Raw genomic sequence first — 23,750 nt, 5'->3', positions numbered from 1 at the left:
TAATAACATTTTAGAATGTAGAATGCATAAAAATGCAAAAGTTTCTTTTATCTGTAAGATTTGGGTTCGGCTTAGTCCCACAGCATCATATAGTTCAATATTCCCAATTAATCCACAGTTTTTTTTTATGCATCAAAATGATGCATTACAAAGACCAAATATGTCAGTGATATGATTCAAATTCATTTAAAATAACAATTTAAGAATTTGAAAATTGATAAAAACAATGGTTTTAATTGCAAAAGTTTCTTTTAGGTGTGGCATAGTCATGTGCAAGTTCAATATTCCCACAGGTTTTAAAGGGAACAATAATGCATATCAATTATTGCAAATGCACACATCGCAATGCAACAGTTCATGCGTTGGGTTTTTCTCACGTTCATTGGAAGTTGCATTTGCACATGTTCGTTTGCATTGACCAAACGTTGTGGAAACGCTGTATGAACATTGTCGTTGTGGTTGCAAATGTCACAGCAAGCGTCTAAAATCTGCATATGCAGAAGCTCTCCTTATTCTGCATTCTCACGGTGTACTGTGCAACTAGTGGCATTCTGCTCGTGTAGTGTGGGTTAACCATGACCGACCGTGAGTCATAATGTGCAAATGTCATGAGGGAAAACATCTAAGCATTGTTTACTCCAGGCTGCTGTTGCTCAGGGCCGATCTGACTGGCGGGTCACGCTTTGAGATAGTGGGCGTAATATCAACTAGATGGCTTTTGTTTGTGGAGTCGGTTCGCATGCAGGATAGTGTACGTATGGGGCTAATAGGATAATAGAGTTTGGGCAGAGCTGATCCATGAGAATGCACTTTAAAATCAATGCCTTCAGTGCCGATGGAGGAATGGAAATGATGCTGTAAGACGCTGCTGAATGCCAACACGCTCTGAGACGCTTCCTCATTAGTGATAATTATAGGTGTAGTAGTGTTCACTGCGCCCTACACACTCAGCAGGGGACATTTATTTGACGACATCACGAATATTTAGGCCTAAATTTAAGATTCATGCATTGTGTTGCATGTAAAATTTCCATGCATTTACACCATTTTAACATAAACTAATCAACTGTCAGTCATGCATGAAACCGGTCAGATCTCTGTAATAGAACACAAAAATAGAAATGCTATTTCAGTCTTTCAATATTTCACGCTTTGTAAATATTGAAATTCACACGCAATTTCTGAGTGAAAATTGTTTCTGCGTCATTTATTTTTAATACACTGAATGTGTTTTTAATACACAATAACTAGGTTTACTTATCACCAATAAAGCCAATTTGTTTCAATTTCAAACATCACTGAATATTGCTTGTTCCATATTTTAAGAATGTACCAAATGCAAAATATGGTTATTTAAATAATCAATCAGATGCAAATAGTTAATAATAAGCTGTGCAATGATTTCTTCAGTTCAGATTTATGTATGAATGGCAAATAAGTTTATTAAGTTAAAACTGTGTAATGCAAATGCATGGAAATTTTATGTGCAATTTAGTGCTGTCAGTCGATTAATCGCGATTAATCAAGTTAATTTTTTTTAATCACAATTAAAAACACTTAAGTTTTTATACGCTTTTAATATATTTTATAATGTAATAATTTCACAGTTAATCTCCAAACTAAAACAACATAAAGACAGTATATTTTAAATACTTGTTTAATCTTATGAATGAAGGCCAGTATCACTGATACTAATAGCCTACAGCTACTGATGTCTCCGTGAAATTGATTTTTTTTCCCCAATTGTAAACATGAATTATAGCCATTCAACATTACAGTGGAATTGAAAGCTATAATTTCTTACATTTATTAGGCTTCAAAAATTCTCAGACAAAAGAAAAATTCTCTTTTGGCGCGCTTAAATGATTTAAATGAATAAGAGCGTGATCATATTGTAATGCTAGCCAAAGGATGACAGAAAAAAAAAAAAAAAACAGATGCTGCATTAATATTTTTAATGAGTTAAACTGGAAAAAAATTAATCGCATGCGTTAATGCGTTAATGTTGACAGCACTAGTGCAATTCAAATACATAAATCATAAATTAAGGTCTACATTCCCAACATCAAACACTCGAGCCGTTTCAACTATGATGACATCATATACTCAAATAAATATGAAGATAGCATTATTATATGGAATTGTATATAATACATACATGTGCATTTAGATATGTTTCTGTCTTCAAATGCACCTATTTTAGGCAAACTTCAGTGCTGATGGGTAATTTTCCCCATCCACTAGTGAAGTGATATATCGATGCACACTTGGAGCCCATTTAAGTCCACTTCACAGTGTGCAGTGGGGTGATTGGAACACACTCTGAGTATGTGGGGATCTGTCAATCAAACCCCAGCTTGTGTTAATGCACAGTGTTTGAACAGACAGTGTAATGTGTGCGACTTGACGATGTGTTATGGATCGCAGTCTAAACATGATTATGACTGTGGTTGACGTGATGTGACACGCAGGATACTGTATTTACTGTTGTCAGTATCTGCTGGTTGCATTTACTTTAGTTAACTCTTGTTGTTCTGCCTAATGCTGTTCGGAAAGATCCTGTTTACAAGTGTTGAAGTCGACGATGAGGTTTTGATATTTAGGGCCCAAGCCTTGAAAGGGCGAATGCCCTATTGTTTTCCTTTAGGTAAATTTTTTTTTGACCTTTCTGGCACTTTTGGGTCCCTTAACATGCTCAAAAACTCTGAAACTTTGCACACACATAGTTGTCATGTTGTCATGGGGGGTTATGAAAGGATTCTTGATATCTTAAATGCTGTTGCCACGGCAACACGTCAAACTTTCATAATCTTGGGTGTTTTTGAGGCTCTTAGCATGCTTCAAATTGCATGAAGCTCGACACACACGTCAAAGTTGGCGTCCAGTAGACATGAGTAAAGCCTTAGAAATGGGCGGGGAGGAGGGTCTCGATAGCGCCACCTTTTGACAAAAGTTGGAGGGTTAGTCTTACCTACAGTCACCAAACACAGTACATATATTGCTTCGCATCAACCCGGACAACTTTCTAACTTACAGTCATTAGCTCCGACCAACAGGAAGTCAGATATTTTGTTTTGAAAGTGGATTTTTTGAATAATCAGGCTCGTAGGACATTCATGCAATCGCCACCAAACTCGGTCAACATGAAACCGCTGAAGATGCAAACTATTATAGGATATCTCGAACAGTGTTGCCATGGTGAGGGATTAAAGTAATGACAAAAAAAGGGAAACAGGAAGTGTCTCTTTGTGTAAAATTATTGTTTGATTTAAATTAAATTAAGATTATATGTTGACCGTCATGCACAGGGTGACGGCAGCACCGGGGTTTGGGCCCGTCATCGCTGCTTGCAGCTATATTTCATATTTCTTTTTCTTTAATTTCTGAACAAACACCTTTGTTTTGCGCTGATGAAAAGCAAAGGATTAGGTGTGGAATCGCTGCTGTATTTGTGCTGTTTATCATTTTCATGCTGCCGCAGAGGATGATGGGAAATGTAGTTTGCATTTTAATGATGCCTTTTTTTTTTAAGCTTGACAGTCGTGGTTATTAAAAATGCTCATTTTATGTTCTACATGTTTGGAACAACATGATGCAAAATGTTGGGTGCTTTATTACTTTAGCCATACTTTAAAATTGATGCTCTTCCTCAGTGTTTCTGTCTTGTTATCCAGTACAAATATCTAAACATTCTTAAATCAAGATACATTTACTGGAGAAGCAAAAGCAAAATGACTGAAGATATTAAGCTTAAAGCACAAAAAAAAAAAAAAAAAAAAAATCTGCCGGGGAGGTCAGAGAAATAAACTTAATTCAGAGTGAAAACAAGATTGACAGATTTTTGTTCGTTTTAAGCAAAAACGCACTTATTTTTGATACATTTTCCAGCAACTATGTCTAAATATCTTTAGTCATTTTGCTTCTCCAGTAAATGTATCTTGATTTAAGAATGTTTAGATATTTCAGAAACACTGAGGAAGATCATCATTTGTTTAATTATGTGAATTCTTTATATTGTGTTGAATGTTTCTCATCTCGGATCCGTGATGATGATTATGATGATATCAGAGGAACGGTGTGACATGCTTCTTGCGTAACATTGTTTCATGCGACGCCTCTGTTCTTGAAAGCGGCAGGATAGGAAAGAAACAAGGCTGCACTCTCTTTGCTATTCCGCTTTATTCCCCGGTGACGCCGGAGCAACTCCTCGGGTGTCTGTTCACGGCGAGCTTCAGATGCTGGACGTCTAAACTATGCAAATGCATTCCACCAGTGCAACTAAAGCGCTCTTTGTTGCTTCTCTGCGCCTCCTCCAGAGCTCTTTATCAATTCCCTTGGATCAGAACCCGCGCGTTTCCTACTGTAATGAGAGCAAGAGCGGAGCTGTGTTCCTGTTTGACGCAGATCCACCAACACAAGCCAAAGCCTGGCTGCAGTTACGCAGGACTGATCTGAGTGTGTGTTCATACAAAATGATGAGATTTTTGCAAGTTTTCTTTGAATTGCTTCTCAACTTCTTGTACTACAAGACCCATATTTTATGCTGGATATCAACAAACATTGATAATAATCATAAATGTTTCTTGAGCAGCAAATCATCATATTAGAATGATTTCTGAAGGATCATGTGACACTGAAGACTGGAGTAATGATGCTGAAAATTCAGCTTTGATCACAGGAATAAATTACACTTTACTATATATTCACATAGAAAACAGCTGATTTACATTGGAATAATATTTCACAATTTTTACTGTATTTTTGATCAAATAAACGCAGTCTTGGTGAGCAGAAGAGACTCTTTCAAAAACATTAAAAAATCATAACTTATGAACTGTTATGGGTACAGTCTCCCAGTACTAACTGCAGTAACTAAGATATTTGGCTGAAACTATAGCGCACTGTCAGGGCTGGGTAGGTTATTTTTAAAATGTATTTCACTACAGATTACAAAATACATGCTTTAAAAAGTAATTTGTAACGTATTTCGTTAGATTACCCAAGTTTTGTAACTTAATGTAAATACTTTAGAATACTTTGGAATACTATTAAGTATGTAACACACAAAGGGTAATTACAAGTTTTTCTCACAATTCTGACTTTTTTCTCAGAATTGCATGATATGAAGTTGCAATTGTGAGTTATAAAGTCCGAATTCTAGATATAAACTCACAATTTCCCAGAAAAAAAGTCTCAATTGCAAGAAAAGAAGTCAGAATTGTGAGATTTCTTGCAATTGCGAGACAGAATTGCAAGTTTTTAATCATGCAATTCTGACTTTATAACTTGCATTTACGAGTTTATATCTCCCAATTCTGACGAGTTTAAATCTTGCAATTCTGAGTTCAGAACTGTCGCAATTGCAAGGAAAAAAGTCAGAATTGTGAGATAAAAAGTTGCAATTACCATTTTTTTTTACAGTTACAAGGGACTCACAAACTATTGCAAAACATGAAAACAGTCGTGGATCATCAGGTAATGACAGGACAGTTCAGATTCAAGGGTATATACATTTTTGAATGGGGCAATTTTTATAAATTCAGTCATTTTGTCTTGTGGAATATATGTAAACATATTTTATGTGAAATATCTTATTCAGGACAGTACTAAATAAAAATAACTTGCAATTTTTATGATCCCTCTTATTTTGTGTATTAAAATGTTGCATATTCTGCAAGGGGAATGAAACTTATGAGCAGAAATGTAGCTGATGCTTTTGCAGACTGTCAGAGTCAGAGTGATTTTTACATTAATTACCCGTCACAGTTTACATTAATGTTTAAATGAAATTCAAAGTAATCACTTTGGTAACCTAAAATACTTTTCAAATGTAACTGTAATTTGATTACCACCCATTTAAAATGTAACTGTAATGAAATACATTTTGTATTTTAAATACGTAACTAAGTTACATGTGTTTCATTACTCCCCGACCCTGCGCACTATCTAGGCAGTATTTTAAGTCGTGTATGCACAGATCTCTGTCGCACAGTGTGTCAGACAGCAAGCGTCTTCATGCTTTGATAATCAGTGTGTTTTCCCAGCACTGACATGTCAGTAACTCTACACTACTTCTATTGATCTACAGCAGGTTCAGCACTCAGTTAGCAAAACACCAAAGTCCAGTGAAGCTGAATAAAGAAAAGTGCATGAAAGATTCACACCCATGCCTGTCAGCACAGCGGCACCGCAGAGACAAACTATAATAAAATACAACCAGCCATATAACTGCACAGTTAGGATAGGAAAATTAAAAAGGCTTAAAAGGGAGGAGAAACACTTCCCATATCTGTAGCTGTCAAAGGTCGTCTGTCTAATCAAACTATTTAATATTTCAGCACAAATTCAGGTGTCACTTGGTAGAATCTGGAATCTAATCTTCCAAACCCGCAAGACCTTCGTTGATCTTTGGAACACAAATTAAGATATTTTTGATGAAATCCGAGAGTTTTTTTTTATCTCCCATAGAAAGCAACGAAATTACCACATTCAAGGTCCAGAGAAGAAAAAATGAAAATATTATCCCATGATTTACTCACCCTCAAGCCATCCTAGGTGTATATGACTATCTTCTTTCTGATGAACACAGTCGGAGTTATATTATGAAATATCCTGGCTCTTCCAAGCTTTATAATGGGAGTGAATAGCGCTCGAGATTTTGAAGCCCAAAAAAGCGCATCCATCCATCATAACAGTAATCCACACGACTCCAGGGGGTTAATAAAGGACTTCTGAACTGAAGCGATGCGTTTTTGTAAGAAAAATATCCATATTTAAGACTTTATAAACTATAATCTCTGGCTTCTGACAAACATCCGTACGCGAGTCGAGTCTTAGACGCCTCTCGCGGTTCAAACAAATAACTCAAGCTCGATGTTTCTCTTTAAAAATTCTCATTTTACACTTCTAATTCATGACCGGTGTTTTGTTTTGCTCTGTTCTCTGCATGTCTCCGTTCATCAAAGCGTCATGCGTCGGGTCAGAGGTCATTCTTCCACTGGAACTCGACTCGCGTACGGCCGTCTGTCGGAAGCCGGTTATTACAGTTTATAAAGTTGTAAATATGGATATTTTTATTACAAATAACGCATCGCTTCACTTCAGAAGTCCTTTATTAACCCCTGGAGCCGTGTGGGTTACTGTTATGATGGATGGATGCGCTTTTTTGGACTGTATTTTTGATCAAATAAATGCAGTCTTGGTGAGCAGAAGAGACGGTGGTAATGTACAGTGTAAGAAATATTCCTGTCATAATTTTATTTTAATTTTTGATGACATTAGTGGTTAATAACAGCTGGTAATTATGGTGTTTTGTTGTAAACTGTGATTATCATGGTAAATAATGGAACTGTAGTAACTGGTATTTTGGCCAGGCTGATATTATTTGTCAGTTTTGTGATAATTGGCCAATAAATGTCACTTATAAATCCTCTCCAATACAATCAAAAATGAATAGGTACATTTTTAAGAAATAATGAGTGAAATAAGCAATTTTGTGAACATATTATTTGCTATAATAAACTGGAACATTCATATCAGCATTATATTGTCCGCCCTACATGCTAGAAATCATATCAGCATCACAAAATAAAACAAAACAAAAATAACATTCACATATCAGTCAACTATTATTATTATTATTATTATAAACATTTGCCATAGTAGAAAGTCTGTCATTTGAGCTGGTTCGGTGTCAGTCTCATGCTCATCTCTGCGTGTCTCTTTAGCCCACACATCCATTCCAAGTGCTGCCGCTGTGGAGTGATGTCTGTTGTCATGGCGACAGCATCCACCGCACACTTCTCGCATCCCCAACTTCCCCGTCTGCGTCTCTCAGAGTCAATCGCTGAAACAGTGATTGTGACCTGAGAGAGCGAAGGGAAAGAAATCAGCGTTTCATCTGGCAGGCGTCTGTTTACCCGTGTGGTACGGAGGTTTGAGCAGCTTTGACGCGCCGGTGTGAACGTGTCGACACACGGACAGCTTCAGCAGTCCAAACGCGTCAGGAGGGCGGAAACAAACAAGCGCAGCAGCTTTATGCCATATATATATATTCTGTTTCGTCAGTCAGAAGAGCTGAAGTGTGTGCGGGTGTTTGAGCGGCCGGAGATTGAAGCATCATTTGGTCAAAAGCAGATTTTATTCAAACACTGCAAAACATAAAAGGTCTTGTTTTCCAGCACAAAGATCTAAATATTCTTACTGGAGAAGAAAAATGACTGAAGATATTAAGTCTTGTTTTCTAGAAAAAATATCAAAATTAAGTTAATTATTTTTAAATAAAAATAAAGTTATAAAAAATAAAATAAAACTTTAAAAAATAAAGTTACAATAGTTTTTGCAGTGCTATTTTAGTATTATTATATTATGTTGTTATATTAAATTATATCATTATATTATAAAATAACTAAAACTGAAATAAAAATGAATAAAAACTATACAGACATTAAAAAACTAATAAAAATGTCAAAAATTTAGCAAAAACTGCACATAATGTAATAAATGGGTCATTGACGAATAAGGTTTTTAAAAGTGTAAAAAAACATAATGGAGATATAATTAATTTTGAAGTTTTATTAAGTGTTAACAATGAGATTATGTGGATTTTATAATCAATTAACACTGATTTTGTCATTTATTACAAGATGGACAAAATTTGTCACTAAAAAAGTCATTTGGTTTAACCAAAATTTCGGTTTTACCGAATGACGATATTTTCAAACAATGCTAACAGGCTGATATCTAGCTAGCTAGCAAAAAGACAATCAAACATTTTATATTTAGTACAAGTTTTTAAAATATTACAACATTTTCCATGTTTTATAGCGGTTGTACCGAATGACCTGATGTTTCAGGGACATGCGTATGATCAAGTGAAAACATGAATTTATCAAATAGTTAAGAGAGAGTTAGTTACTTTGCTTCATGACCATGTGGTCCTTTGCAGGTGTCTGAATGATGTCACATCCTGTCACATGATACTGACCGCATGACTTGATCCAAAATGGTCCCTTTATATTGGTTACTCCGAATGACATCAATGAAATTCATTTTTCCGGACATTCTTTCTCATAACAAAGCAACGACTTCTACACATAATTTTAATACCATTTTGCACTATGTTGATATATGATGTTATAAAATCATGCCAGAATAAAAAATATATACATTTATTATATTTTAAGATATTTTAATCACAAATGAAATGGCTGTATCGGCCTTTGGACGGTTAAACCGAATGACCTTTTGACACTTCAAAATCTTTAAAATACATTTATATGTAGAAAAATATAATTAAAACCTTTTGGATTCAATAAAAGAGATCTAGTTGTACTACCTTACATACTTTGGATGTCATATCTGTGTTTTCCCGTACAGTAGATTTTTTTAAAAACTACCTGCGAAATGCAACAGAAATGCAACAGATTTAAATATTCATGCAATTATTATTATTATTATTATTACAATAATAATGTAATACTTATTACATTATGAGTTGCTACAATATACAAATAAAAACTAATTCAAAATATTAATAAAAACTTTAATATTATCTCAAATTATACTAAAATGACACTAAGAACCTTTAAAAAAAACGAATATTATATAATTATATTTTCAATATCTTCTCTAGTATTTTTTTTTTCTTGTTTTTTTGTTAATTAATATCTATTTATATAAATAATCACTGTATAATTATGTCATGAAATTGGCTTAATTATATCAGTATATCAGCCATCTCTAGTTTCATTCATGCGTTTCTAGTCTTTCATTCATCTGATCATCAAACACTGGCGGTGTTTTACTCAGCGCTGCCAAAGTCTAGAATGAACTTTCCTCTTCTCTTGATTCTTGGATGCTGGTGGTTTGCGATTCAGACCGAACATCTTGTGTTGTGTTTGAATATTCATGACAAGCTGCTGATGTACATGTTGAGATGTGGTTTGGTTGTGGTCTGTTGTTGCGTTTGTTTCCACTGTCTCGAGGTGCGTTTGGGTGTTTTTCAGTGCGATGAAAGCGTCTGTCTGTGAATCCAGTGTGACGTTCAGACAGAAGATGGTCTGCAGGAATACTCCGTCTGCAGGGAAAAACAGAAAGAACATCTAGAAACTTAAAGCTGCTTTGATACTGAAAGTCAGTGTATAACGTTAGATTGTTAGTTGCATGTATTTACATTAGTGGCATTAGTGACTCCAGCAGAGAAGGAAAGTCATTTCAGAGGTGAAGCAGTATTAATGTTGACTAATTACTCTCTGATAATTTTTCTATAGCTAGTTTTCACCTAGAGGTTTCAAACAGGTTCATTTGTGACTGTAATCCACACAAGATCTCACAGCTGGATTCGTCAAAGTTTGTAAGGTTTAGTGAATCCAGTCAACAGGTACCTGCTGAAACAGCAGCAGAAAAAGCAGTTTGTTGCTGAACTCAATCCTGAGGTCAGTTTTAATCAAATCCTTGACTTCTATTTCTTGCGTTCATTAAGCTACAGTCTCGTCTCTCTGTCATTGTGACAGTCATACAGTATTTCTACCATTAATATGTGTTATTCTCAAAAAGATCCTTTATTTTCATAATGCTACGACTTTAATCTCAAAATAGCATAATGTTACAGTTTTATATTTGAAATGTTCCGGTTCAGTCTTTTTGATGCCGAATATGATCAGGGATTAATTTTAAATTTTGCCAATTTTTAAAATTTAAAAGAGATATACTTTAATGTATTAATAACCAATTTATACTGTGAAAAATTATAAATATGTGAGTTTTATTTGGAAAATATTTAGTTTTTTATTATATAGTTACATTTTATTTATTTATTTATTTAGACCTTTATTTACTTATTTAGACTTCATTTATTTAAATCAGTTTTTATTTATTATTCATTATTTATCTATTTGACTAAATTTATTTATTTATTTAAATCTTATTTTAATAATTGTTTTATTCAAAATTTTTTATTCATAATTAATGAAATATTATTTTATTTAATAATTAGTTTCAGATTTTGCATGTTCATAATTTCTTTCATTCGAGAGATTCGAATCACTGAATCATTTACTCGAGATTCGTTCAAAAACACCTGATTCTTCCAGTAATGAAGCGAGTGAAGTCTTTATGAGTGAGTCATTGAATCATTTACTCAAGATATTCATTCAAAAACACCTGATTCTTCCAGTAATGAAGCAAGTGAAGTCTTTATGAGTGAGTCATTGAATCATTCATTCAAGAGATTCATTCAAAAATGCTGATTCATCCAGTAATGTTACAAGTGAAGCCTTTATGAGTGAGTCATTGAATCATTCATTCAAGAGATTCATTCACAAACACTTATACATCCAGTAATGAAACAAGTGAAGTCTTTATGAGTGAGTCATTGAATCATTCATTCAAGAGATTCATTCAAAAATGCTGATTCATCCAGTAATGTTACAAGTGAAGCCTTTATGAGTGAGTCATTGAATCATTCATTCAAGAGATTTGTTCAAAAATGCTGATTCATCCAGTAATGATACAAGTGAAGTCTTTATGAGTGAGTCATTGAATCATTCATTCAAGAGATTCATTCACAAACACTTATACATCCAGTAATGAAACAAGTGAAGTCTTTATGAGTGAGTCATTGAATCATTCATTCAAGAGATTTGTTCAAAAATGCTGATTCATCCAGTAATGAAACAAGTGAAGTCTTTTTGAGTGAGTCATTGAATCATTCATTTGAAAGATTCATTCAAAAACCTCAGATGACTAAAACTTTGGAAGAGACGGCGCCAACTCCTGCGATGACTTCAGAAGATGCAACATCTGGATCAACACGCACATTCACATTCTATAAATCCTAATTATTGTTAATATGTAATTCATTTTTCCAGGAGCTCTTTGCTTCTACCTCCAATTACATTGCTAACAGTGATTGTATGTTAATCGCCTAAATTATTACATTATTAGCTAACTGCAGTCTCCAAATTGTAATGTTGACATGCATTCTCTGTAAAGCTGCTTTGAAACGATATGTATCGTGAAAAGCGCTATACAAATAAATGTGAATTGAATTGAATTGAAAAACACTGATTCATCCAGTAATGAAACAAGTGAAGTCTTTATGAGTGAGTCATTGAATCATATACTTAAGAGATTTGTTCAAAAACACCTGATTCATCCAGTAATGAATAAAGTCATTATGAGTGAGTCACTGAATCATTCACTCAAACCGATTTTTTTTTAAAACATTCATTCTAATTAACTAAGCATTTTTAAATAGACTGCAGCAATTAACATTTTGTCAGAACCTCTAGTAAAGTTCACGTTATTTTATTTAGTTGTCTGTTCAGAATCATAAGAGAATTGTCATCTCTATTTGAAAAAAAAAAAAAAAAAACCATTCTCAATTGATCCAGAATCTTCGCAATATGCTTACAAAATAATATTTGAATAAAGGGTGAAGATGTTACTATCCCAGGCCGGACGTCACTTTTAGCCACTACTGTAAGTGTCAAATATTATCTGGTTGCAGTTGTTTTTTGTGGTATTCAAGCGCATGACACACTGAGCTGAACTTGTGTTTAACCTGCTGGAAGAGAGGCTGACAGCGGTGCAGAAGACGAGAGACTGGAGGAGCGAGGCTCGCTTTACCTTCCCGTTCTGGAGCTTTTCTGGGAATACAGTGTTTGCAGCAATGAAGTGGAGTCTGTCACGTGGGAGATCAGAGCGAGAGCGACAGTTCGCCCTTAGCCCAAACTCCAGGACTCATCCGCAGCTGTCAGCGCATCGCTCCTGCTCCAGCCTCACGGGGAAACGCTGCTGAGATCCAGTTCTCCGGCTTATAACAGCGTTTGGTCTAGAGCTCGTGTGAATGTGACTGAACATCAGAACCTGACGGACACCATCAGCTGTTGTTGTGTCTCTACAGAACGTGACGCAGGAACTCCACTGCGATGTCTTTGCTAGCGCGTTGTGGGCGGTTGTCAGGTAGTTTCTTACTCTCTACAGCAAGGGGTTTCAATCTTTTTGATGCCACAAATATAATCAGGGATCCCAAGTCTGAAATTTAAAAGGCAGCTATGTATTTTCATGTATAAATATCCAATATCCAACTAATATCTAACAAATAATATTATAAATATATGTAAACCAGATATTTTCCAAGTCATACTTTTTTTATTACGTTTACATGTTTTATTTATTTATTTACATATAGATTTAGACCTTTATTCATTTATTTAGACTTAATTTATTTAAAAAAATATTTTAATATTCATTTATCTATTTTAATAAATGTAATTATTTAATTTGATCTTATTTTTAAATATTTATTTTTACTTTTTTTTTTTTTTTTTACACTGTGTCCCTATTATTTAATCGGTGGCTTTATATTTTCATGTATAAAGAACCAATTAATTATGTGGAAAAAAAATGTGTTTTATAGATGTGTAAAATATTATTCGGAAACTTTTTAGTTTTATTACTTTTTTTCTACTCATTATAGTAGTGTGCTTTTAAATTATTTATTTATTCAGAGATTAATTAATTTATTTACATGTTTCTATTATTTATCTTTTTAAATTCATCTATTTAGTGTTTCTGAATGAATCTCTTGAGTGAATGATTCAATGACTCATTTATAAAGGCTTCACTTGTTTCATTACTGGATGAATCAGTGTTTTTGAATTAATCTCTTGAGTGAATGATTCAATGACTCACTCATAAAGACTTCGCTTGTTTCATTACTGGATAAATCAGTGTTTCTGAACGAATCTCTCGAATGAATAAACATTTCCCCTGCGTCTGGACGTCAGTTTGAAAACCTCTGGTCTACACTGCTAGATAAAGAGGTTTCAGACTGAACTTGTTCTGGTTTAGCTGGTCAGTTGCAGTGAAATTGTTGAAGCTGTCCACTCTTCCCTGACACCATTTTTTCTGCACAATGAACATTCTGTGTTCTCTCTCTATCCGTCTCTTTTTCTCATGCTAATTCCTTCTGTTTTGTTAAGCCATGCTGTGAGTTAATTGGCTGAAATCCCCTCCAGTCCTGCTCGGGCCACTTTCCGTTTCTGTTGAAGCATCAAATACCAGCGCGTTTACCGGCGTCGCATCTGAGATGGTCCTTTCATTACGGTTGAAAGAATTCACCGATTTAATTGAGCGTATCAGGCCTCGGGATATGAAACGCATGCGGTTTATGTCCAGAATGCAGGTTTGAGCTGTTTATGAAAGTGCTTTAATATCTCATTGATTTATCCATGTCACACTATATCTAAAGTCATGAATACATTTTTAAAGTCAAATTAAATGTAAATATTACATATTTTATGTTTGCATATGCATGTGCATTTCCTACTAAACAGCATACGCACATGCAAACATAAATTCAATTATTTAATTTAAATTAAAAAACAACCTAATGTCCAGAATGCATGTTTGCAGTTTGTTTGTTTAGTAGGGAAGCGCTTTAATATCTCATCAATATCATAATTTATTCATATGACACTATATATCAAGTCTCTTATAGGAGAGAAGCCCTACTGTACATTTATTTCCTTTTTTTGTTAAATTAAATTAAATATTAAATATTTTATGTTTGCATATGCACATAGATATTAAAACGCTTGTGTTCTAGCATATGCACATGCAGACATAAAATATTTAATCATTTACCTTTAATACAAACTGCAAAACTGCATTCTGGACATTTAAAGTTGTTGTTTTTGTTTAAATTAAATAATGTGCATATGCTGTTTAGCAGGAAAGCGCTTTAATATCTCATTTGTGCATATGCAAACATAAAATATTTAATTATTTAACTGAAATAATAAATCACGACTTAATGTCCAGAATGCAGTTTTGTACCGTTTAGTAAAGCGCTTCAATATGCATCATATTTCATCCATATAATGTCTCAAGATTTTCCTTCATGGGAGAGAAGCCCTAAATGTGATATTGTTTTAAAATGATAATCAAAATAAATGAAGTAATTCAGTATTTTACGTTTGCGTGTGAGATTTGAAAGCTGCATCAGAGTTGTATATTTACTGATTTTTCATCCAATCACAGATGAATGCATGCTGTATATGAACAGCTGACGTGACGAAATGAATTTTTACTTTGGCTCTAATTAGCGGGCACTTAGACAGCTCATTTTGCATGCACAAACTGCGAGCGCAGTGCATTATGGTCTGCAGTCCGACTTTCATCCTAGCTTTGCTCAACTGCTCCTTCTCAAACATGAATGTTATTAATTATGAATGGCCAGCACGGATCAGAAAAGGTTGCGTTCTCTGCGGAGGCCATGCGTGGGTGCAGGAGTGTGTGTGTGTGTGTGTGTGTGTGTGTGTGTGTAGCTGCTTTGATCAAACGTGGAGTGATTACTCTGTGCCTGAAATAGCTGCCGAGCCTCAGGAGAGAATCTCCCGCCCCACCCCGACTCTCTCCTCTCAGGAACGCCACCTTTCCGGTGAAAACGAAAGAGAGAAGGAGCCACAGGCGCTCAGGACGTCTCACTAACACACACTGAGAGTTCTGGAGGCTTTTCTTCGCCTTCTTCACCGTTTCTGTGCAGTTGTGAGTCACTGTCAGTGTTGTGAATTGAACTCTTTTCTGAAGCCTATAACAGTAGGACTCCAGTTCCCAGCATGCACCACAGCATGAATAAATCATGCAAATTACTGCATTATTTTCACTATTGTTGCTGTGTTTCCCTTTTCAAATATCTAAACATTAAAACAATTATTTGTTTTTAAGATCTTTAATATATATAATATAATTCATCAAGGACACATTAAACTGATCAAAAGTGACATTTATAATGTTACAAAAGATTCTATTTCAAATAAATGCTGTTCTTGTGAATTTTCTATTCATCAAAGAATCCTGAAAAATAAAATGAATCACAGTTTCCACAAAAATATGACACTTTCATATCATCATATCAGAATGATTTCTGAAGGATCATGTGACACTGAAGACTGGAGTAATGATGCTGAAAATTCAGCTTTGATCACAGGAATAAATTACACTTTACTATATATTCACATAGAAAACAGCTGATTTACATTCTAATAATATTTCACTGTTTTTACTGTATTTTTGATCAAATAAATGCAGCTTTGGTGAGCAGAAGAGACTTCTTACGGACCCAAACTTTTGAAGTTTGAACTCTTCAAAAACTAGTTCAAGCCCCCTTCTTTTATCTAATTGTTTATTATATGTAGTAACAGACTCATACATCAGCCAGGCTGGTTAATTAACTGATATTTTGCTAATTAAACTGTAGAAGTGTAAACCCTGTTACTGTTCTGAAAGCATAATTGTATGTCAGCATATGTTATACATATAATGTGTGTGTTCCTGTCTTCCCTCGCAGCCCTTCACTCCTTCATAGTCCATACGAACGCTCAGGTTGTGTTGTGTGTGGAGAAACACACGTGTGTGTCAGACGCGTCTTCTCCGTGATGGAAGCGTGTTGTTAGACGCTCTCATCATCTCTCCAGGTGGATCATGGGATCTGGCAGATCTATAGCCGGCCTTTACGCCCATAAAACTGTTTTATAGTTGTAACTTTTATAGTATTTTTCGCTCTCTAAGGACCCGTTTGTTTTCCGAGAGCCATCCATCACTTTCATGAAATTGAAGCACATTTATTTTCCGTCATCAAACACACTTCTGCAGTATCTATTAGGTGCAGGTGCTGCTTCAATCTTTTACTATTAAGTTGGATTTAACAAGCTGTGTTCCAATTTCCATATTTCTAATACACACTGTATGTACTTCACTGTGATGGGAAAGTGTCCTGCAGTGTTTGTGTGGTGAAGATTAGCATTTCCTACTTTAAACGTTTAGGATTTTATAAGCACTTAAAAACTCACATTTATTTTTTACAACTTGCTCTTATTCAAAACTCGAAATAGTACATCATTCATACATGTATGGCATACTAGTAACAACTTATGATTTATGATTAGGGACATGCTTTTGTACAGGCATAAATTGTTTTGTAAATACATATATTGCCAATTTTGTCTGTTTGGAAACATTACAATTTTATAATGTTTTTGAAAGAAGTCTCTTCTGCTCACCAAGGCTGCATTTATTTCACCAAAAATACAGTAAAACAATGAAATATTATTACAAATTTCTGTTTTTGAATATATAGTTTTATTATCAACATTGATAATAATCATAAATGTTTCTTGATCATCAAATCATCATATTAGAATGATTTCTGGAGGATCATGTGACACTGAAGACTGGAGTAATGATGCTGAAAATTCAGTTTGATCACAGGAATAAATTACACTTCACTATATATTCACATAGAAAACAGCTGATTTACATTGGAATAATATTTCACAATTTTTACTGTATTTTTGATCAAATAAACGCAGCTTTGGTGAGCAGAAGAGACTTCTTTACAGAACATGTTTCCAAACTTTTGACAGGTACTGTATATTATTTTATTAATTTATTATTATATATAATCAGAAATAGGTCAACATTAATAATATAATTTATATATTTATTTTTTAAATGTATTATTGTATTATTTATTTAATTTAATTATATATGCTATATTAATGTACTATATTTTAATATTTGTTATGTTAACATTAATTTAGCATTTTAATATATATATATATATAATTAAAATACTAAATATAGCAATAAAATATATAATAAATTAATATTAATATAACAAATATTTGTTCACACACATATATGCTATATTAATATTAATGTATTATATTTTAATTTATATATTTGTTATATTAACATTAATTTAGCATTGTTATATATATATATGTATATATATATATATATATATATAATTAAATATATAAATAAATTAAAATATAATACATTATTAATATAGCATATATGTGTGTGTGTGCAAATATAATTAAACTATTAAATTATGTCTGTGCACTGGCATCTCTCTCTATCTCTCTCTCTGTGTGTGTGTGTGTGTGTGTGTGTGTGTGTTTGTGTAAGCATATTTGGTAATAAATCTGCTACTGATCCTTACCTAGCAGGTTATATAGTATGCAAATTGAGCTTCAGTCATGGACTGAAGAAGCTGATCTTGCAAAAATGTGTGTGTGTGTGTGTGTGGTATAAATCTACAGTATGAATTTATATGTGGTTCAAAACTGATGATTAAGATGGATTATGGTTACCGTTACAACTTAAAACAACTTCTCTCAATTATCTTAGTGTTGTGCATAAGTTTAATTACACTGAGTGTGAGCCGCACACACTTCTGGGAGCTCCTTTGGCAGCAGCTGTCTTTGGGTATATATATATATATAGCTCTTGGCTCTTTCTTAGAGTGTTGGTAAAATTGCGAAGTCAGAATTGCGAGATATAAACTCAGAATTGTGAGAAAAAGTCCGAATTGTGTAATTAAAAAAATGCAATTACCATTTTTATTTTTGGCGGAAACAAGCTTCCCTAATTTCTCTTGGCTGCACTCAGGTGTAAATAACATAAATCAGTCCTGCCTGCTCACTCAGGTATATCTACGGCGGTACAAACGTTCAAGCCGAATCTCTAGCGTGTCTGTCGCTCTCTGGAGCGTGAAGCACAGTTCGCTCCTTTCACAGGAGGCTGTATTTAGGATGTGCAGTGTCGGCGGCAGAGGAAGCCCCAGCAGGAAGAAGATTAAATGATCTTCCTGTGAAGGTGTACTGCCGTCTGCATTGGACTGAGGCCGATATTAATATGCACTGACACTTGCATACAACTGAAATGATCCAGGATGTCTCGTCATGGATCATAAAATTCCCCAAGGTGCCTTTTGCTCGTCTGATATTGAGTGCACTTCCTGTCCCTATATTATAAATCACAGCTTTTCCATAATGAAAAAATGTCTTTATTGCATTGCTGAAGACAGAACTGCATTAAAATCAAGCAGCTTATCATTATGGTCAGCAGTGTGGCCCTGTTTAAAGGTTACATGCAAAAAATGGCCTGGTTTTCATGTCTGTATGGTTTCTAGCAGGAGTCATTAACAACATTAACACTGTTATTTTCCTGTTTACTACTGTGAAGCTGCTTTGAAACAATCTGTATAGAGTGCTTTATAGACACAGTTGTTGAGAGAGTCAAAGGGAGCAGACATGACTTTACACCACTCATGAAATTATTATGCAATCATTTGAGACATTTCTCCTTATGTAGGACCTTTTTATGGTTCTTTAAAACTGAGTCAAGAACCCTAGAGTTCTATATAGAACCTTTTTGGCGTAAAGTGTTCTTTAAAATTAAGTCGAGAACCCTAGAGTTCTATATAGAACCTTTTTTGCATAAAGTGTTCTTTAAAGTGAGTCAAGAACCCTAGAGTTCTATATAGAACCTTTTTTTGCATAAAGTGTTCTTTAAAGTGAGTCAAGAACCCTGGTGTTCTATATAGAATCTTTTTAGCAATTGAATCAAGAACCCTAGGATTCTATATAGAATCTTTTTGGCATAAAGTGTTTTTTAAAATTGAGTCAAGAACCCTAGAGTTCTATATAGAACCTTTTTGGCAATTGAATCAAGAACCCTAGGGTTCTATATAGAATCTTTTTGGCATAAAGTGTTCTTTTAAATTGAGTCAAGAACCCTAGTGTTCTATATAGAATCTTTTTGGCAATTGAATCAAGAACCCTAGAGTTCTATATAGAACCTTTTTGGCAATTGAATCAAGAACCCTAGGGTTCTATATAGAACCTTTTTGGCGTAAAGCATTCTTTAAAATTGAGTCGAGAACCCTAGAGTTCTATATAGAATCTTTTTGGCAATTGAATCAAGAACCCTAGGGTTCTATATAGAACCTTTTTGGCAATTGAATCAAGAACCCTAGGGTTCTATATAGAACCTTTTTGGCGTAAAGCATTCTTTAAAATTGAGTCGAGAACCCTAGAGTTCTATATAGAATCTTTTTGGCAATTGAATCAAGAACCCTAGGGTTCTATATAGAACCTTTTTGGCGTAAAGCATTCTTTAAAATTGAGTCAAGAACCCTAGAGTTCTATATAGAATCTTTTTGGCAATTGAATCAAAAACCCTAGGGTTCTATATACTGTAGAACCTCTTTATAGAACCTTTTTGGTGTAAAGCGTTCTTTAAAATTGAGTCGAGAACCCTGGAGTTCTATATAGAATCTTTTTGGCAATTGAGTCAAGAACCCTAGGGTTCTATATAGAATCTTTTTGGCATAAAGTGTTCTTTAAAATTGAGTCAAGAACTCTAGAGTTCTATATAGAACATTTTTAGCAATTGAATCAAAAACCCTAGGGTTCTATATACTGTAGAACCTCTTTATAGAACCTTTTTGGCATAAAGTGTTCTTTAAATTGAGTCAAGAACTCTAGGGTTCTTTATAGAACCTTTTTTTTTTTTCTAAAAGTGCACTTTCTGTCTCCTATATTTTTTTATTTGCTCATTTATACAGTGTTCAGATAAGCAGCCATAAATGCCACGTGCCAAAGTCAGAACATATACTAAAATAAAGTTATTTATATGCTGCTTGCAAAAACATTTTGATTTCTTCACAATATACAGATACCTCGAAAGGCTGTCAATGGATAAACATGGTTTTTGTCCCCGTATAATGTAGCTCCGATATTCCGAATCGATGTTAATCTGAATTCTGCGTCAGAACTGTCTATTTTTATTAGTAGAGTTTCAAACACATTTCCAGTTATTACAGTTTAAAAGATAATTAATATTCAGTAATATTAATATCGGATGAGAATAAAACTTGAACCGACTTGATCTGAATAATGAGATAATAATAATTCACTTGTCATTGAACTGAACTGAATCAACATTGAACTGAATAATGACACTATTAGAGCTGCTTTACTACTGAATTTGAATTTGTCTCATATTTGATGAACTTTGCAACATTAACGCTGTAGTTTTCGTGTTTATTACTGTGAAGCAGCTTTAAATCACTCTGTATTGTATAAAGAAACGAGAGAGTTTGTCGTCTGAGTCTCTGCTCAAATGTTGATCTGTAGCAGTGAACGGATGTTAGTCCTCACAGCATTGACGTTGTTTCTCTCACAGAACTCATTAAGAATATGAACGAGCATCTCGAGCAGCTGTAGAGGTTAAGCGTATCCGAGCGAGGCCTGTTTGCTCAGTAATTGAAATTTTAGCTGTTCCCTCCTCCTGATAATCTAAATGAGTTGTCATACATGATTGATTTTCATATTTTCGAGGATGCCGTTTTATCGGCGCGTCGTTTGGAGTTGCGTGATTAATGTGGATGGATAGAGTGTGTGTGTTTGTGGAAGAGGACGCCATGCTGGCTCTGTTTACCTCTTTGCCTGTTGTAATTAGTGCGACTGCGGCTCTCGGACCTGCTGTTCTTACTCCAGAATCAGCTGAAAGTGAACATCAACCGAAAGTGTGTTTGCTGGACCAGGCTGGATTCTGCCGGTCAGTGCTGGTTCAACTGCTTCCTGTAGTGTAATTAAAAGAAGATTGTTCGAGCAGCACCAGACTAATGGGTTTGATTCCTACAGAATGCATGAGATGCTCTGGATTACAGCGTGTTAATGTACATGAATACTTGCCAAATGAGAGTTATGAAGGACTTCAGAAAGGAAATGAAACACCAGTTGGCCAATAACTTTATTGGGACTAAAAATATGGATAAAATCATTTAAATCTAATTGGCACTTGCCTTTATTCAAATAGACTTACATTGCATTCAGGGTATTTAATTACTTATCATTCATTCTTATTTATTTATTATTCATTATGTTTATTTATTTATTCATTTTTATTTACTTATTTACTACTTATTTATTTAATCATTCATTTATTTTTATTTATTTATTTATTTTCATTCATTCTTATTTTATTTATTTACTAATTATTTATTTATTCATTCATTTTATTAATTTATTATTCATTAATTCATTCTTATTCATTCATTCATTCATTTTTCTTTATTTATTATTTATTTATTTATCATTATCATTCTTATTTATTCATTATTTTTATTTATTTTCTACTATTTATTTATTTAGTTATTTAGTCATTTTTATTTATTTTCATACATTCATTCATTCTTATTTATTTACTATTTATTTATTTTTATTTATTATTCATTCATTCATTCTTATTTTCATTCATTCATTCTTATTTATTTATTCATTAGTTTTTCTTTATTTATTTACTATTTATTTATTTATCTATCATTTTATTTATGTATTTATTCATCTATATATCTATCATTCATTCATTCATTCATTCTTATTTATAAGAATTATATTTTCATTCATTCATTTTTGTTTATTCATTTTTATTTATTTATTTATTTATTTATTTTAATTTATTCTTATTTATTTATTCATTTGTTTTTATTTATTTACTATTTTTATTTATTTATTTGCATTTATTCTTATTTATTTATAATTATTTTTTTTACTACTTATATTTATTTATTAATTTTTATTTATTCATGAATTCATTAATTTTTTATTTATTCATTTATTTTCATTCATTAATTTTTATTTATTTATTATTCATTCAGTCAATCATTTTTATTTATCGATTTTTTTCTACTTCAGGATTTCATGTTTAATTCAATGTGCTACTTGTCATTTCCTTGTAATTATTTGTGAAATTCACTAGTGATTTCTGAGTGAAAATGGTTTCAAAGTAAATCCTTAACCAGTTGTTTTCCAGTGTAGATGCAGATCTGAATTACTTCCATTCCTGAATTAATGCCGTTCCACTAATTGATGCGTTCAAGGTTTTCTAGTGCCAAATACAATTACTGCTGCAGTTCTTTTGTCAAGATCATCTAAGCAGGGTTTGACTTTATCAGTTGCTTCTCTATATTCTCCATTATTATTAAAGCCTCCTCATACAATCCAAATGAGGTTTAATTGTATATTTCTAGCAGATAACCTTGCAGTGCTCCCCCTCGTGACGCCATTAGTCTGTTTTCCTTCAGCGAGTTAATTATTCTGTGGGGCGATGGGTTTATGTGATTAAATGATGGCTGTCTTGTGTGTGATCCGAGAGGGTCTGCGGGCGAACGGCGAGTCCTTGTGTGAAAAAGAGCTCATTGAAAAACATGCCAGAGCACTGGTGGCATCTGCAAACAAAGGATCCTCAGAGGCACTTGATCAGATTCAGCGTCTTCGCTCGCGCCGCTGGCCTTTGCCTGTTAAATGCCATGCGGAGGTGCAGCTGATAAACACGCCTGAGAAAAAATTACTCTGCATGTTAAAGCGATGAAGCTCTGTTCGGCCTCACATGAAGCTCTCTGATGTTGTTTGGCAGTAAATAAAGGTTAAAGATTAAGTGGACAATAACTTAATGTTTAATGTTAAATAATAATAATTAAGTGGATGTTGTTTGGCCAATATTAAACAAGGATTTGATCTGCTGTAAAGTGTAACAACAATCACCAGCGCCCTCTGCAGGCATTTGTTATAATACATAATGTACATATGATGATTGTTTATATTATGTATTTTAACAATGTTGTTCGATAAAACCATATGATAATTTGCTTTTGAACCAATTATTATTGTCTCATTGTTATTATATATGTATTTTTAAATTTTAAAGAACATTTTATGCCAAAAAGTTTCTAAATAAGGAGAAATGTCTGAAATGATTGCATAATACTTTTATGTTTAAGGGGTTAATTCAGTTTTGTTCAGGATAAAGTATGTTTACGAGCTGTTTAGTTCATTAAATGTAATTAAAGTTAATGAATTAAAACTAAGTGCATAAATGAATGATCC

General features: G+C 33.6%; 1 protein-coding gene across 4 annotated transcripts in view; it reads left to right on the top strand.

Moving 5' to 3' along the window:
- The window catches only part of LOC127501915 (MAM domain-containing glycosylphosphatidylinositol anchor protein 2-like), a 157,920-nt gene that overhangs the window by 780 nt on the left and 133,390 nt on the right, over positions 1-23,750 (top strand). The gene's annotated exons all lie outside the window — the stretch shown is intronic.

The sequence above is a fragment of the Ctenopharyngodon idella genome, chromosome 20, assembly GCF_019924925.1.
Source record: "Ctenopharyngodon idella isolate HZGC_01 chromosome 20, HZGC01, whole genome shotgun sequence".
Taxonomy (NCBI): Eukaryota; Metazoa; Chordata; class Actinopteri; order Cypriniformes; family Xenocyprididae; genus Ctenopharyngodon; species Ctenopharyngodon idella.
The sequence above is the reverse complement of the archived record's forward strand: the minus strand, read 5'-3'. Positions and strand labels throughout refer to the sequence as shown.